Here is a 13,116-nt window from a genome sequence, read left to right on the forward strand (position 1 = left end):
GTACTCGATGAATTAATGGGGTGTTTGGTTCGAGTTACTAGAGATGACTAAAGACCTTTTAGTAGCTTTTAGTCATAATGTTTGGTTGAAAAGTTACTAAAGTGATTAAAAGCTACTAAATTTAGTAGCTACTAGGCAAACCAAACAGGCCCTAATTGATCTCTGCATTACATTTATATTAAACATTAATTAAGACTTAACAGAGGAGGGGTTGGAAATCCAGCTGGAGTTGCACGTGTTTATACAACGGGCCGGGCTACTAGCTAATAAGATATATGCAGTTAAATCGTTGTGATAAGATGAGCTGAAGACATCGATCCGAGACCTAGGAGACTCTACTATATTATATACTAAATCCGTTCCGAATTATAAGATGTTTTGATTTTTTTTATGTATCTAGACATAATTTATATTTATATGCATAGCAAATGCAACGTATCTAGAAAAGTCAAAACGTTTTATAATTTGGAACGGATGGAGTATATCTAGATATCTGGAACTAAGCACAATAATCCCGATAGTACAATATATATACATAGTGGTTTCGAATAAAGAAAATTCAGCTGTACTTCACGAGGAGGAATTGAAGGATGGGTGCACAGTCTCATGCATGAGCACGACAGTAAAGCTCCGCAGACGTTAGTTAGTTGCGTGTTGTGGGTGGTTGCACAAAAGTTGAGTGCCTTTTTCAGTCTCCGCACAATCACATTCTTATTGATCGTGATCGACGGCTTTAATTTCCTTGAGCATGTCCCACTGCTCTGACCTTCGTTCCCGTGCTTGTCCATTTCAACATCACACCTGCTTTTACATAAGTATGGGAAAATTTTAAAAATCGCAAATATACCATATATAGCACGTGTTTCATTAAGAGAAAGAAAATCACACAATACAACTACGAGGAACCCCTCGTAGTGCAAGTTACAGACCACTGAGTAAGTGATAAATGACTCTGGACAAACTAGAGTATCAAGAAAAAAATTTGAGGGAAGGTGGAGACCCTCAACCTTAAACACCCAAGCAAACTGAGGCCTTGTTCACTTCTCTTATAATTCGTATTTTTTAGCTTATTTTTTCAGCCAGAACAGTGTTTTTCTCTCACAACAAATCAGGCGGAACAATGCTTCGGCTTGTTTTTCAGCGAAGCGAATAGGGCATGAACCTGTGAGAATAAAATAGACATCCACACACAGCTGTGAGGATCTCTGGTGGATTTGGAGCCTGCCGTCTTGAAGTGGCACGCGTGTGCCCCTATCGTAGCCGGCATGGACGTGAACGGCAGCGCCTGCACTGGCTCCTGCTTCCCCGTGGGGGCGGTGGCTAGGGGCCTGCTCTCTGATGCATGGGGTTCTGGGCAAAAGCTCGGCCGGGTTTTGGCCGAGCTGACGAGGGTGACACCATGCTTCAGTCTATGTCGATGGTGCCGGATTCTGGGTGTAAGCCTTGCCTTATTAAGGCACGCGACGGTGGTGTCCACGGTGATACCCTTGGATGTCACCCCTTTACTGAAGGCGTCGCTGGAGAATCACCGGTGGCTCGTGCCTTGCTCCCCTTGGCCCCTTGCTCACTAGCACCTGTGTGGTTGCGCCTCCCGTGGTTCCTGCCATGCTGTATGTGGAGTTCCTCGTGCCTGTGTGTGCCTATGTTCATTCCTCGCAATGGTCTATCCTACAGTGCTTGACATTTTGCAGTCGTTAGGCTTTTGTAGCAGATGCTTTGCCGCTATCGTTTCTCCCAAGGTGGATACTTGGCCGTCTTTGGATTCTCTGGCGGATGCTTTGTCGTCATTGTCTGGTCTCCTCTTTGGCAGATGCTTTGCTGCCAAAGAGTGCAATGGTCGTGATTCTCTAGCGGATGCTTTGCCGCCGTTGTCTTTTTGGTCTTCTCTTGGTTAAGGCTGGACGAAAAACTCGAAGCTCGTTAGCTCGCTCAGCTCATGGCTGGCTCGACTTGGCTCGACTCGGCTCGTTATGATAACGAGTCGAGCCGAGCTAAGATTTTAGCTCGTCAGCTATAACGAGCCAACTCGAGCCAGCTCGCGAGCTAAACGAGCCAAGCTTCCAGGAAAAAAGTATCAAAACTTATATTAGTTTTTGTATTACTTCATGTCTTGCACTTTACCATTGACTGGTAACTGGTCTAGACCCTATAAATTGACTGGTAATTGGTCTAGATGCATTTCTTTTATATTATTATTATTCTCAAACTTTAGATAAATGCAAATATTATATTTTGTGTATTTTTTATATCTGGCTCGCGAGCTTAACGAGCCAGCTCGAGCTTTTAACGAGCCGAGCCGAGCTGGCTTTCTGGCTTGTTAGGATAACGAGCCGAGCCGAGCTAGCTCGTTATCTTAACAAGCCAGAACGAGCCGAGCCAGCTCGTTATCCAGCCTTACTCTTGGTAGATGCTTTGCTGCCGAGAGTGTGCTGGCCCACTGCTTGGCGGATAATTGGCTGTCGTGGTCGTTTGGTCTTCGCTGGCAGATGCTTTGCTGCCGTTTCTACTAGATGCTCGTATGTCTTCTCTGGGTGGATGTTTTGCCACCACGGCATTATCCATTTTGTAGGCAACTACTGTGTCGATGTATTCTTTTCTTGTAGGTTCAGTTGGTAGGTTCTTGGTACTGAGGACAATCGCTCTTTCTGTTTTTCTTTTTTCTTGTTCGTTAGCGTTATTTCAGGCCACTTGTCACTAGCTTGGTGGTTTATAATATATGCTACGAGGGCTCTCTCATAGTTGTGTCGTGTAATTCTCCTCCTCTTAATGAAACACGGGCTATATTCTCCGATCGTGAAAAATATTATAATAAAATAAAGATGTCACTGTATGAATTGAATATGAATATATATAGTGACTAATCTTTCGTCTAATAGCACTTATGGCACATAAAAGACACCTCAACTAAGCTTTTGTTGAACGATGCAACGAATCAATCTCATGGCACTTTATCTTTTAGGTACCTATTGTACACAATTAATTCATCTTTTGACTCTTGTTTCTACTTAGAAAGTTCTTAAGAAAGTAGCATTTCTTCCACATATATAGGTAGTACCGTTTAGCAGCATAAATACTAGTTGCTGTCTATTATTACTCATCCTCATGATTTTTTTCTTTCCTTCTGCTTTACCTTTTGTACATATTCTAGATATCAGGACACCCTTTAATTTTAATTTGCCCCATCGCCCATCTATTTTGAGACTACAATTATTCCAGATAAAGAGAGATTATTCAGACGTGTTTTTAATTACTCTTTCAATTCAGTTCATGATAGAATTTTCATTGTGTCTATTAGTTTTAAAATTGGAGCTGCAGTGTACCCAACCACTGGATAGTTTCTTGGAAACGCTCCTTATAGGGACAGACCCCGCACTCGCCCCTACCCGCATCGCCCGCTCACTCCGCTCGCAGGATGAACCCGTCCTCACCTGCACCGCCCCTGCTCATGCCCCTGCCGCCCGCCCGCGCTGCGCACGGCGAACCCGACGTGCTAGGCGCTCGCTAGCTCGCTCCCAGACTCGCGTCTCCCGTCGCGGCCGTGCTCCATCCGCCTGCCCCTGCCCCTACCGAGGTTTGTGCCTCCGACGAGCTCCACACCGACGATCTTCACGCCACTCCGTAGCTTCGAGCTCCGTGCCGACGTCGAGCTCTGCGTAGACAACCCTCCATTCGTCCAAGCAGCAAACAGATGCTACACTGAAAGCGCATGTTGTAATAGTATGTTTGAAGTGTTTCAGATGTTTTCGAGATATGTTGCAAGTGTTGTATATCGATGTTGCAAAAGTAGACCATGGCTATAAACGTATGTTTCAAGCGTATGTTTCAAATGTTTCATCTGTTCCATACGAATGTTGCAAGTGTTTTGTCCATATGCTGCAGAAGTAGATCTAGATGTTGTATATACATGCATGTTGCAAGCATATGTTTCAAGTGTTTTCAGGTGTTTCATACGTATGTTTACAAGCGTTTTATCTGGATGTTGCATATGTTTGCAATGGTTTTCAAATATTTTTCAGACGTTTTTGTAAGTGGTTTAGACGCTTGTTTCAAGTGTTTCATCTATCTTCTTTTGTATGTTGCAACTGTTGCATCTGGATGTTTCAAAAGTAAATCGGGTGTTGCACAAGGGATGCGCATGGAAAGCGGCCGGCTGCGTGGGTGACATCCAGAGCGGCGCGGGACCACTACTAGTGCGCTCCCTCGTGAGCCCGATGCGCTAGGCGGCGCTCATTCGCTCCCTGTGCAGGTAGCGTCGGACGCTAGCAAGTCCGATATTTTTTAGCCTCCTTGCCCCCAAATTTGTGAGCATGCATGCACGTTACTTCCTTTTCCAAAGAAATCCGGGTACTTCCTCATACAAAGAACTCTGGCTATTTCAAAGGAGTTCTTCACCCGAAATTTTTGTTACACCATAACTACTTATAAATTACACCATTATTTTTGACAAGTACTTGGTACAAAATTTTCAGTTTACTTTTAAAACTTGTAAAGCAAATCAAAGCTAATAAGAGGATCGTTGGCAATGACCCTACCCTACTTGGCTCCTATTCTATTTCTTGGCGCCAAGGATAAAAAAAAAACTTACTCAAGCGGGATCCATACTCAAGCACAAAAAAAATAGAGGGTCCCTAAGCGGCGCGGGACCACTACGGGTGCGCTCCCTCGTGAGCCCGATGCGCTAGGCGGCGCTCATTCGCTCCCAAGTAGCGTCGGATGCTAGCAAGTCCGATATTTTTTAGCCTTCTTGCCCCCAAATTTGTGAGCATGCATGCACGTTACTTCCTTTTCCAAAGAAATCCGGGTACTTCCTCTTACAAAGAACTCTGGCTATTTCAAAGGAGTTCTTCACCCGAAATTTTTGTTACACCATAACTACTTATAAATTACACCATTATTTTTTACAAGTACTTGGTACAAAATTTTCAGTTTACTTTTAAAACTTTTAAAGCAAATCAAAGCTAATAAGAGGATCGTTGGCAATGACCCTACCCTACTTGGCTCCTATTCTATTTCTTGGCGCCAAGGATAAAAAAAACTTACTCAAGCAGGATCCATACTCAAGCACAAAAAAATAGAGGGTCCCTAATTTTCTCCTCAAGCCCACATTCCTGAGCCAGCACAATGCCCCTACTTTTCTATTGGGTAGTTTTCCCCGTCCTTACCCGCCCGCGCCAAGACAGAAGAACATGCTGCCTCACACCAATGCCCCCGATCTGACACTCGGCAAAGGGTTTTTTTAATTTTTTTAACCGCCTCTTTGCCGAGTGCCACCTGGCTTGACACTCGGCAAAGAAGTTTTTTTTAAAAAAAACATTCTTTGTCGAGTGTCCCTATACTTGGCCATGCAGCACGAGGCACGACGGCACAGCACGAAGCACGGAAAAAAAGCCCGACACGAACCCGGCACGGCCCGATGAAACTCGGGCTCGGGCTGGCCCGGCCCGCTGCTCAGGCCGTGCTTGGGCTGACCCCCAAGCCCGTGGGCCAGCACGGCCCGGCACGAGAAATGGAGGGAGGCCCAACAGCGGCCTGAGGCAGCCAGCCCATTCAGCCCACGGCCACAGCCCACGCTCGGCCGGTCGGCCTCGGCCCCTCCCTTCATATATAAGGGACACGGCCACACGGGCATCGGCCGCCCCCTCACAACCCTAATCCATTCGACTCCACTCCACCCGCTGACCCACCGCGTAGCGCCCACAGCCCCACACCGCTCCCGTCTTCGCCTCGCATTCACTGTGCCGTCGTCTCCTCGGCGTCCGACCTCATCGACTTCGGTGACCTTGATCTGCCTTCCGCCGCCGGCCAGCCTTTCCCTTCTCCTCCCTAATCTCCTTCCTCTCCCCCTCTCCCTTCCCCTCTTGGTGATATGTGAGTTCGTGTTCCTGTCAGTGTCACCCCTCCTCCGCCGCTCACCGTCCTTGCTAACGGTCTATCGTCTTCTCTGTGGGGGTCGTCGTCTTCTTTGGCACCGGGCACCGGTTGCGCAGGTAAACCCTAACCCTAACCCTAACCCTAACCCTAGCATCTTCTTTCTTGATCTGATTATGTCATCTGATGTGTTTCTTGATCTGCAGGTCTGTAGCCGATGCTTCCTCTTCTAGCTACGGCGTAGAGCGAGCTCGGCAGCCACCCACACCGTCGAGGAACAGGGCCGGAGCGGGCACTGCCATGGCGGATGACGATGCCGTCCTATCGGGCATGGCCCCTGAGGGCGAGGATGACGACGACCTCTGAGAGGACGCAGCTGCCTTGTTCGATGTCGATCTCGGAGCCAGCCAGGCTCCGATTGATCTAGACGGCAGCGGTGGTGAAGGGGCGACGACGGCTGGGACTGGCTCCAACACCAACAGCTCTGCTCCATCTGTTTCTGGTAATGCAACCAGAGTTGGTAAGCGCAAATCTCCTGTCTGGGCTGACTTTAATGAGATCTATGAGGATGTGAACGACAGTAGAATTTGCACTAAAGCTGTTTGCAAAATGTGTAAGGCTACTTTGTCTGCTAGATCTGTTTCTGGAACTGGGCACTTGAAGAGGCACCAGAAATCATGTATGGAAAAAACTAATCGACGTGCTGCTATTCAGTCTAGGCTTGCGCTTAATCCTGATGGTTTGCGCAACTAGGACTATAAACCTGATGTAGCTAGACAGGAGTTGTGTCGATTGATTGCTAGGCTTGATCTTCCCTTAGGTATTAGTGACACTGATGCATGGGAGGAGTACATTCAACGTGCTCATAACCCTATTTTTACTAGGGTCTCCCGGCAGGCCACCACTAGAAACCTAAGTAAGTTATTCACTGAACGTCGTAATATGCTTAAGAATCATATTTTGCGTGGTGCTTCATCTGTTGGTTTGACATCTGACATTTGGTCTGGTAATGCTAAGGACTACATCAGTGTAGTTGCTCATTTTGTGAGTGCTGACTGGGAGCTACAGAAAAAAGGTAATTGGGTTGAGATTGATTGAGGTGAAGCATACTGGTCAGAACATTGCTGAAAAAATTGGTTCTGTGATTGAGGAATTTGGTTTGATTGACAAGATCTTTTCTGTTACTCTAGATAATGCTTCTTCTAATGCAAAAGCAATGGAAACTTTGACACCTTTGTTTGCAGAATACTTGGGTTCTGATCCAGCCCCTACACCTTCTGATCCTAATAAAAGAACTTATCACCTTATTCATCAATGTTGTGCTTGTCATATCATAAATTTGATTGTTAAATCTGGTTTAAAGAGGTTCAAACAATACACAGAAGATTTTAGAACTACTATTAACTTCTTGAATTCTTCTAATCATAGAATTGCCAAGTTTAAGAACTACTGCAATGCTCAAGGTTTAAGACCTAGGAAGTTTGGTTTGGATATGGATGTTAGATGGAATGCTACATACCTTATGCTTAAACACCTGCTGCCATATAAGGAAGTTTTTTCTGTGTTTATTAATGCTAATTTTGGGGCTGAATTGTTAACTCCAAGGCATTGGCATATAGCTGCAAAGGTATTGGAATTCTTGGAAGTATTTTATGAATCAACTGTTGTTCTTTTTGATGTGTACTATCCAACTAGCCCTCTTGTTTTGCATCATCTGCTTGACATTTCTGCTCATTTGCATGAAAGTGAAAAGGATCAAAATCTGATAGCTGTTGTGTATCCGATGAAACTAAAATTTCTTAAATACTAGGAAAATATACCTCTGTTGTATTCATTTGCTTTCATTCTTGATCCAAGAGCTAAGATGAGAGGTCTGTTTAATGTCCTGGTAATTCTAAAAGAAAACCTTGGTGTTGATTACAGTTCATATTATGCTTCTGTTAAAACTGAATTTTATAAGTTGTTTGCCAAGTATGACAGCAAGTTTGGTGCAGCAAAGAATAGAAGGGCTGCACATCCTGCAGGCCAAACTGGTAAGAGAAAACAGGCTTGGGGAAGAATATTTGGAGGCCCTAGAGCCTCTGGTGTTATTGGTCCATCCCCTACCCCAACTTCATCTGCTGCATCTGTTGGTTGTGAGCTCACAGCTTACCTGGACAGTGATACACTGCATATGAAAATGACTTTGATTTGCTTCTCTGGTGGCGTGACCACAAACTAACCTTTCCTGTTTTATCTATAATGGCAAAAGATATAATGTCTGTTCCAGTGTCTACTGTGTCTTCAGAATCATGCTTCAGCTTGACAGGAACAATACTTGAAGAGCGGCGCCGACGCTTGTTGCTAGAACATGTGGAAATGCTTGCTTGCATTAAGGATTGGGAGTTGGGAGAACAAAGACTGCAACATTCAATAGACAACCAAGAGTTGGCAAGCTACTTCGAGCATTTATATCTTGATGAAGAAATTGAGAATGCATCTGGGGCTCCTTCGACTGGTACATCAGTGGCTTCTGCATCTACTTCTGCTGGTACTTAGTGTTCTCTATTCTGAGAGTTGAGAGATAAGAGATGAGATATGAGAGTGAGTTGAGAACTTGAGATTGAGAGGAGAGATGAGAGATGAGAGTTGAGAACTTGAGATGAAACTGAGAGTGACATTTATATCTGAACTTTGAACTTATCATTATAAGAGCTGTGCTGCACTCTTTTTTTCTTTCTAGGGTTTCTCACAAGGATGAGTTTTACATAGAAAGGTTTTTAATGAGGCAGCATTGCACACAACTCAATTATCTTTAAGTCTTGTTTGTGCATTGTTATTTTGTGATTGTGAGTTGTGAGTTGTGACTGGTCAATGGTCTAGTTGTTAATTGTTATCTTTGAATCCGGTCTAGTTGTGAACTTGTGATTGTGAGTTGTGATTATGAATCTGTGATCTCTTATCCTTTATGTTTTCTGTGAAATTTGATTCCAAATTTGAAAACTGAAGTTAGAGCTGAATTTGCTGGTGTGTTTACAGAATTGCGGGCTGTGGGCTGGCACAGCCTGATATTTTCGCCGGGCTGGTCGGGCTGGCACGGCCCAAAAATCAGCCCGCAGGGCCGTGCTTGGGCCGAATGCCAGGCATGAGGCCCGTGCTGGCATGGCCCGCAGGCACGACGTGTCGTGTCGGCCCGAGAAGTTGCGGGTCGTGCCTGGCCCGTGCCCGTGCTGGGCCGTGCCGGGCCGGCCCAATGGCCATATATAAGTGTCCCCGATATGGCACTCGGCAAAGTATTTTTTAATTTTTAAAAATTCTTTGCCAAGTGCCAACCGAGCTGGCACTCGACAAAGAGGGGTTTTAAAAAATTTTAAAAATCTTTGCCAAGTGTCTTCTCCTGACACTCGACAAAGATTCTCTTTTGCCGAGTGTCTTCTCCTCACACTCGGCAAACCATATTTTTTTTACTTTTGACCTCTAAACTTTTTTTGCAGTCCTCATACAATACCTGGTACTCCATGTTCCAATGTGGCATATTTCTTAGACTTTTTCTATATTTCTTTAATTTATTTCATTTAATTGAATTTTCTTGGATAATTCAAATTATAACTGCTAGTCATTCGAATAATAATAAAAATGAATGGAAAAATGATATTCATGTTATTTAGTATAATGTGAGGCTGTATCCAGGAACAGACCACCAATTTCGAACATCTTGTTCACTAAACATGACCACGAACTTACGGTCGAGTTGTTTTTAAATTCTATAAAAAGCAAACGAAGTCCGAAAATCATGAAACTTGTCAAGATGTCAAGATATCATATGTGGAGGCTGTGATAAAAAAAATTGAGGAGGTTTCGCGCAAGTTTGTCACGTACGATGCTTACCACCTCGTCGCCATCTTCACGAAATTATGAAACTTCTTCGGAGATTCTTCGGTTTGCAAGCATCGTACGTGACAACGTGCACGAAATCTTCTGAAATTTTTATCATAGCCTCCACATACGATATCACGATATCTCAATAAATTTAATGATTTTCGGACTTCGTTTGCTTTTTATAGAATTTAAAAACACTTCGCACGCAAGTTCGCGGTCATGTTTCGTGAACAAGATGTCCGAAATTTTGGGTCCATTCTTGGATAGGACCTCACACTACACTTAGTAACATGACTATCATTTTTTGAATCATTAAATTCCATTATTCGTACCACGTGCAGTTCAAATTTATATTTTTCGAAAAAATTCAAGTAAACGAAATAAAGTAACTAAATATATCAAAAAGCCAAAAAAAATCCCCAAATTATAACGAGGAGTTCCTGGTACTTTAAAAGGGCTGCACAAAAAATTTGGAGGCCAAAAACAAAAAAAACTTTGTCGGGCGCCGAGGCATGGCACTCGACAAAGGAGGTTTTTACCGAGTGCCTGCACAGGGCACTCGGCAAAGGTATTTCAAAAAAAGTAATTTTTTTAATTCCTCTCTTTGTCGAGTGCCGAATCAGTGGGCACTCGGCAAAGACATTTCAAAAAAAATATTGAATCTTTGCCGAGCGCTATGTCAGGTGCACTCGGCAAAGTATTTTTTTTAAAAAAAAATATTTGCCGAGTGACTAATAGCAGGCACTCGGTAAAGAATGATGTGGCTGAACACCGTTACGCGGGGCAGCCTATGCCGAGTGCCGCGCTTTTGCCGAGAGCCTGGCACTCGGCAAAGAAGTCCTTTGCCGAGTGCCCTTTTTTGTCGAGTGCCCGGCACTCGGCAAAGAACTCTTTGCTAAGTGCAATTCTTTGCCGACTGCGGCACTCGACACTCGATAAAGCAGTTTGCACTCGGTAAAGACCCTGTTTCCAGTAGTGTGTTATATATAGTTCAACTGCCTGTGTGTCCGGCAACAATACAAATTCATGTGTGACTGTGTGTCCAGCAACAATACAAATTCACCAATCTGGCCTAACCTGTGTGTTGTGCCTGCGTCAAAGACTGGTGGCTGCCTCACCTGTACCTGAAGAAAAATCCCTCTATTCTGCAAGATGTACAAAGCACCTGGATAGAAATTAATGTGTCCCCATACCCTCTGAAATCTGGATGATATGTAGTGTCACTGTGTCATTGTCAAGACATTGTTCACTTGGTACAATCTGGTATAAATATCAAATATTTCGTTTGGGATCAGCAACACAATTGGATAAAAACGGCGGATATGTTCCTCTATGTATATTATACTCCAAACAAAAGCTTCTTGTCCGACAAATCACAAATGTATATATGACAAGGATAGTCTTAGATTATATCCTTTCTGCCCATGCCTTCACATCAGTAAGAACAGAGGTATCCAGTATGCAACAAGTTCATTGTAGGTGAGCCTACGTGTTGGCGTTTCAACATAAAATCTGCATAAGCATTCCTACTCTCTTTTTTTCTTAGCGCAAAATGGAGTCCTAAGAATGGACAACACTCTGTAGATTGCCAACAATGATTGTACAACACAGAGATATTTGTACAACCCAATTTCATCAAGTCCAGTCCTGATCATTCAGATCAGCATTGAAAACTGAAGCTTACAGCCTCTTTTGCTTTCCTTTCGGTTTTGTGCTTTACAAGTCACAACATTAAATCTAGAACCTAGTACAATCAGTTTATCACTCGACAAAGGGGGTTTTTACCGAGTGCCTGCACAGGGGCACTCGGCAAAGGTATTTCAAAAAAAGTAATTTTTTTAATTCCTCTCTTTGTCGAGTGCCGAATCAGTGGGCACTCGGCAAAGACATTTCAAAAAAAATATTGAATCTTTGCCGAGCGCCGTGTCAGGTGCACTCGGCAAAGTATTTTTTTTAAAAAAATATTTGCCGAGTGACTAATAGCAGGCACTCGGTAAAGAATGACGTGGCCGAACACCGTTACGCGGGGCAGCCTATGCCGAGTGCCGCGCTTTTGCCGAGAGCCTGGCACTCGGCAAAGAAGTCCTTTGCCGAGTGCCCTTTTTTGTCGAGTGCCCGGCACTCGGCAAAGAACTCTTTGCTGAGTGCAATTCTTTGCCGACTGCGGCACTCGGCAAAGAAGGTCTTTGCCGAGTGCTCGATTTTTGACACTCGATAAAGCAGTTTGCACTCGGTAAAGACCCTGTTTCCAGTAGTGTTATATATAGTTCAACTGCCTGTGTGTCCGGCAACAATACAAATTCATGTGTGACTGTGTGTCCAGCAACAATACAAATTCACCAATCTGGCCTAACCTGTGTGTTGTGCCTGCGTCAAAGACTGGTGGCTGCCTCACCTGTACCTGAAGAAAAATCCCTCTATTCTGCAAGATGTACAAAGCACCTGGATAGAAATTAATGTGTCCCCATACCCTCTGAAATCTGGATGATATGTAGTGTCACTGTGTCATTGTCAAGACATTGTTCACTTGGTACAATCTGGTATAAATATCAAATATTTCGTTTGGGATCAGCAACACAATTGGATAAAAACGGCGGATATGTTCCTCTATGTATATTATACTCCAAACAAAAGCTTCTTGTCCGACAAATCACAAATGTATATATGACAAGGATAGTCTTAGATTATATCCTTTCTGCCCATGCCTTCACATCAGTAAGAACAGAGGTATCCAGTATGCAACAAGTTCATTGTAGGTGAGCCTACGTGTTGGCGTTTCAACATAAAATCTGCATAAGCATTCCTACTCTCTTTTTTTCTTAGCGCAAAATGGAGTCCTAAGAATGGACAACACTCTGTAGATTGCCAACAATGATTGTACAACACAGAGATATTTGTACAACCCAATTTCATCAAGTCCAGTCCTGATCATTCAGATCAGCATTGAAAACTGAAGCTTACAGCCTCTTTTGCTTTCCTTTCGGTTTTGTGCTTTACAAGTCACAACATTAAATCTAGAACCTAGTACAATCAGTTTATCACTTGCTGTGTGTGCATGGCCCTATTATTGAAGAGAGATACAGAGTGATCAGAGTGTTAGGAAAGCTCTTGCCAAAAGGGAAAAGGAAATCAAAACTGAAGAAGCTGAACAGCGAGTCTAGAATATTTTTTATAAAAAAAAACCTGAAGTAGTATGACTACATGGTAGGGACCATATATATAGAAACACAGGAAGGGTGTGGTACTACCACCATTATCGTCGTAGGTTCATCCGTCAATCTACATTTTACTAGTGGGCAGACACAACCAGAAAACTCGTTTGTTGATTGGAACTTCATGTGTGTGTACAGCTAGGCTGTTGAATCAATTCATTGATCATGTACAGTAGAA

The sequence above is a fragment of the Miscanthus floridulus genome, chromosome 15 (assembly GCF_019320115.1).
Source record: "Miscanthus floridulus cultivar M001 chromosome 15, ASM1932011v1, whole genome shotgun sequence".
NCBI classification, from domain to species: Eukaryota; Viridiplantae; Streptophyta; class Magnoliopsida; order Poales; family Poaceae; genus Miscanthus; species Miscanthus floridulus.